Genomic DNA, 5,759 nt, shown 5'->3' with positions numbered 1-5,759 from the left:
AGATCACTATGGAAATGGGGACTGCACTGCCACAGTTTCCATCTCAAGCCCCTTGCTTTCCAGCTGCCACCTTCCAACTTCAGCTTGTTAACTCCTGTGGCCCCAGCCCAGCCGCCCGCCACCCTGGCCCCACCCCACTCCTGTGTCAGGCCCCGCCTTTCATTTAATTTCTCTTCTTCTCTTTCATTATACAATACAAGCTGCAATTTCTCCCATATAGATGAACACCACTTTTATCCTCCTTCTACTACAACGATTTCTCTCTTTCCCTGTGTAGGAAAAAAAAAAAAACAAAACCAAACTTAAAAGAACTGCCTGTGTTCACTTTGGCCAAGTCATTTGGTCCCATTTTTGTCTGGAAACTTCTCTACTCAGCCTTCCCTCACCACCCACTCTAATTCCACACTGCAACCTCTAATGATTTATTCTTCACTCTACCAGGGGTTTCATCTTATTTCATCCTTTTCTTTCCTTGACTTCCAAGACATTCGGTTTTTCTTCTTCTCTTCTCTCACTGGCTGCTCCTTCTGAACATCAAAGACTTCAGACCTTGAACTTCCCTTTTTAACTTCCACTCACTCCCTCAGTGACAGGATTCAGCCTCGTGGCATTAAATGCTTCTGACTCCCAGACTTTGACCCAGGTCTGTCTCCCAAAAGCCAAGCTTCTGTATAACTTCCCATTCCACATCCCAGCTGAAGTGTCTAATTTCATCTCAGACCTGGCATGTCCCAGTCTTCTGGGACATCAGCAGCTCCGTCTTCCCAGTTGTTCAAGCCAGAAGCCCGAACAACCTGGAAGTCATCCTTGAGCACTCGCAGTCTCATGCCTCGCATCCAGCGTGAGACCTGGCCATCTCTCCCGCCGTGGGCCACCCCCAGGTCTTCCCTGACTGCTCTAGACCACATGCTCTTTCATACCTCATGCCCTGCTGGTCTGTGATAAGCCCTGAGCGTGTGGGGGAGAACAGGGGTGTAAGAGAACACGGAGAAGCTTTCTGAACAAAAGGAAATAAAAGTGGGAAAGAGGAAAGTGACCTCTGTGGAGGACTGCTAGGAGCTTGGCCCGGCTGTAGCCCAGGAGGAGGCTGGAGAAACGCCCAGGGGCCAGATCCCCGGAGGCTTTCCCTACTAACAAGGCAGCGTGAACTGCATCTTGCTGGCAATGAGGGTCTTCAAAAAGTCATCAGTAGGGGAAACAGAAGCAGATGCGTGTTGGAAAGACTGCTCTGAAGGCACGATGGGAGATAAGGACCCCAGGACACACCCCTGGAAGACAGGAGTGGGCACAAAGGAGAACCGTTGCCGACCTGAGGAGCGGGAAGAGCAGGATGGGAAGAAGACGGGACCTGCGGAGCAGAGACAGGGAAGACCAAGGCAAGGAATCGGGAAAGCGCAGCATCTCTTCCATCTGGGGCAGCACAGACCCTGGAGAAGGGGAGTCGAGGGCAGTTTGGCTTCTGCCATGGGGGTGTTTGGATGGTGGACAGGGCAGGAGCAGAAAGCACAGAGGAGGAACGTGGAGTTTCTGCCGGGCAGACTGTTCCAGATCCAGGGACTCCCAGGTGAAGACAGCCAGGATGCTGGGTATCTTGAGTCAGCACAGACTTGGGCTGAGATGTGAGCTGAGGAGTCATTTGGACACACACCCTTTTGTCCTGGAACTGCTCAGCAGTAGTTCCTCCTGAGGGAGAAGAAGAAACATAACTCCTGGGGGTAGGGGGGGGGACTTGTGGATGGAAGGAGCCCCGGGGGCGGTCAGAAGGGCTGGGGGGAATATGAGAGCAAAGGGAGGCTGGTACCCCAGAAACTAGGAAAGGGCTCTCCTGAAGGGGAGTGGTCATCAAGCAAGGCAAGAGTTGTCTCCACCAGCCCAGCTGAGTAACAAACACCATGGACTTGGGACTTTAACAGCAGACAGCCTGTTCCCACAGTGCTGGAGGCTGCGAGGGCCAAGATCAAGCTGCCGGCAGACTCAGTTCCCAGGGACATGCCTCTTACTCTCCTGTAAGTATGACCTCTTACTTCCAGACGTTCTTGATCCATCCTCACACGGCAGAGATGGAGACAGAAACACAAAAGAAGCACAGGTGAGATCTGGTCTCTCTTCAGCTTTTTTTTTTCTTTAAAAAAAACTTTTTTTTTTTTTTTTTTGGCTGCACTGGCTCTCAGTTGCAGCATGTGATGGCACGGTGTGTGTGGGGGTTGGAAAAGAATTTCCAGACAGAGTATTTCAGAAAGGAGTGAATTTATTAAGAACAAAGAGCAGAGAGAGTGTGGGTGCTTCACGCACAGTGGCCGATTTCCTGGAGACCAGGGAGAGTTGATGGTGCGCTGGGAGACCAGCAGGCAGACTCGAGTGCCTTGTTCCAAGGCCATGGATGTGAAACCTGGCACCTGTGACCCTGGTCTTGGACTTCATGTGTGGAGTCCAGTTTCCTGACCGCTAGACCACCGGGGAATCCTCTCTCCCCGCTCTGCTCTTCTCTTTATTGATTTATTCACTCACGGACTGATTTTTGGCTGCACCGGGCCTTCGTTGCTGCATTGCTCTAGTCGCCACGAGTGGGGACTGTTCTCCAGTTGTGGTGTGTGGCCTCCTCACTGTGGGGGCTTCTCTTCTTGCAGAGCACAAGCTCCAGAGCACGGGCTTCAGTGGCTGTGGTTCTCAGACTTAGTCTCCCTATGGCATGTGGGATCTTCCCAGACCAGGGATCAAACCTGTGTCCCCTGCACTGGCAGGCAGATTCTTAACCACTGGACCACCAGGGAAGTCCTCTCTTCTGCTTCCACTAATCCTGTCATCGCAACCCAATTACCTCCCAAAGGGCCCACCTCTGAACACTGTCCCACTGGAGGTTCCAATTCAAACATATGAATTTGGGGGAGACAACGTTCAGTCCCTCAGAAGAGGTAAAGAGGTTTTCAGAAGTCGGGAAGCATTGGTGGCCTTGGTCAGAACAAACTTTGGTGTAATTGAGTGTAGAAATCTGATGGCAGAGCAAGAGAAACATTGGAAAGTGCAAGACCACAATCTCAGTCCAGCGCTCCAGAATCTGCTGCGAGAGAAGGAAAAAGATGGTCGTGCTTTTCTCTAGATGGACAGGTCTGAGCTGCTCACAGGCATCTAGGAGGTGTCAGTAAAGAATAATGTGGTCACTTACAAGCTCTGGAGAGAAAGGAGGCTAGTGGAGCAAGGTCCTTCGGGTAGCAGGAGAGATTGCACCCAGAGGAAGAAGACCTAGCTGGACAAAAAGCAAGGTTGCCTCTGCTGGAGTTAGAGGGAGGGAAGAAGGCGGGGCCAGAGATGGTAAGCCCGCAGGTATGAGCAGGGCCAGCTCTGGCTGTGTGACTGTGCCCTAGCCATGCTCAGCCTCACCAGGGGTCTAGGCTTGCCCACCTCTGCATTCTTGATAACGTTCTGTTTGAACTTTTTTGTTTATCTGTTTTATCTTGTATGTGGAGTCCAACAGAACCAAGAAGCATGCCCATGAACAGGGAACATGTACCTGACGTCCATGTGCTCACACTCAATTTCAAGCCCGCAGACACAACAGGCAGCGGGGAGCCCACGGCTGTGCATGAAGACATATCAGGGAGCTGTGAGAATATTTCAAAGAGTTCAGAATTTCTGGGTTTGAAAACCACTGTGACCCTGCCGGGCAAATGTCTATTAAATTTCCATGGTTTATATTTACATTTAAAATTAAATTCAGACAACACAGAACTGATTTGTAAGAAGAGTTACAACTTTTTAGAAAAATTGTTCCACAAAAATCACCAGCTCTAGATGTAGTAAAATTTGTATTTCAAAATAATTTGTCAGAAATTTATCTCAATGTTGTCAGCCTATAAAATACTCTTAGGAGCTAATAGTTGCATTAGCAGAAAGATTCTTCTCAAAATGAAAAAATACCAAAAACTATTTGAAATTTTCCTTTTGAAAAGAGCAACAGATGTTACTTTCAATTAATATAATTGAAAATAAAGTTGTTGAAAGTAAATATTGTGCCAGCCTAATTAAAGAACTTGTAGATAAATGAGCCAAAATAATCTTGTGATTAGAATGTCACATTAGCAAAATACTGTAATACTGTATTATATACAATTATGATACCAAAGATGTTATTTTTTGCAATTTGTAAGTTTATGTTCTATTCGTGCTTGCTCAGTCGCTCATTTATGTTCAACTCTTTGCAACCCCATGGCTGTAGCCTGGCAGACCCCTCTGTCCATGGGATTTCCCAGGCAAGAATACTGGAGTAGTTTGCCATTTCCAACTCCAGGGGATCTTCTCTACCAGGGAATTGAACCCACAGCTCCTGCATTGGCAGGTGGATTCGTTACCACTGCACCACTTGGGAAGCCATGGGAAGTTTTAATCACCTGTCACTATTGCTTCTCATATATGTTGTTAATATACAGTATTTTTATTTTAATGCACACTTGTTAATATACAATTAATACAATCTTTTTGAAGGAAAAAGCTTTATGTTTTAGTCCCTGTAACTGCATTTGTTTTCTTAATTCTAAAATTAGGGTCCCTGCATTTTCATTTTGCATTGAACCCTGCAAAACATGTGAACCTGGACCTGGTTATAAGGATGGGATGATGAGGGGATCCAGGCCTCATACACTCAGTTTCTCTTCTTCTTCCTGAAAAGTTGGAGGCAAGGAAAATGGGGGTTGTAGGGGGTGGATGCAAGGTGGAGTCTGAGTGTGTGCCCTGGGGGAGTGAAGCAAGGTGGCATCTGAGTGTGTGCCCTGGGGGAGTTTTAAAGGTTTAAATTGTCATATGTGGGATCAGTAAGGGAATGGAGCACTTTGTCCAAGGCCTTGAAAATACTTTCAATGTGGTGACTTCTATAAGCTTTCTTTCTCTTTTTATTACTAAACTATAATATATTATTTATTTTATGACCAGCCATAAAGAAAATTACCTTTGGGAATTATCTATTTCTGCCAAAATATTTGCTAGGCTGAATACCATGCTATGAAAGTGGAATGCAATTAGCTTGACTGGATATGAAATCAGTGGTGTGCTGAAGTCTTAGCTGCTGTGGATGAAAGAATCAACGTGAAAGAGTGGTGTAAACTGTAAAGCCTTCCAGGTGCTACAGTCATTACATTTAATTTTAGTAAACAATCTCAGTTCAGTTCAGCCGCTCAGCTGTGTCCAACTCTTTGCGGCCCCATGAATCTCAGCAACCAGGCCTCCCTGTCCATCACCATCTCCCGGAGTTCACTCAAACTGACGTCCATCAAGTCGGTGATGCCATCCAGCCATCTCATCCTCTGTCATCCCCTTTTCCTCCTGCCCCCAATCCCTCCCAGCATCAGGGTCTTTTCCAATGAGTCAACTCTTTGCATGAGGTGTCCAAAGTATTGGAGTTTCAGCTTTAGCATCAGTCCTTCCAATGAACACCCAGGACTGATCTCCTTTAGAATGGACTGGTTAGATCTCCTTGCAGTCCAAGGGACTCGCAAGAGTCTTCTCCAACACCATACTTCAAAAGCATTTTTGAACTTTGGCACTCAGCTTTCTGCACAGTACAACTTTCACATCCATACGTGACCACTGGAAAAACCATGGCCTTGACTAGACGGACTTTTGTTGGCAAAGTAATGTCTCTGCTTTTGAACATGCTATCTAGGTTGGTCATAACTTTTCTTCCAAGGAGCAAGCGTCTTTTAATTTCATGGCTGCAGTCACTATCTGCAGTGATTTTGGAGCCCAGAAAAACAAAGTCTGACACTGTT

This window comes from Bubalus bubalis, chromosome 10 (genome assembly GCF_019923935.1).
Source record: "Bubalus bubalis isolate 160015118507 breed Murrah chromosome 10, NDDB_SH_1, whole genome shotgun sequence".
Taxonomy (NCBI): Eukaryota; Metazoa; Chordata; class Mammalia; order Artiodactyla; family Bovidae; genus Bubalus; species Bubalus bubalis.
This window is presented reverse-complemented; position numbering follows the sequence as displayed.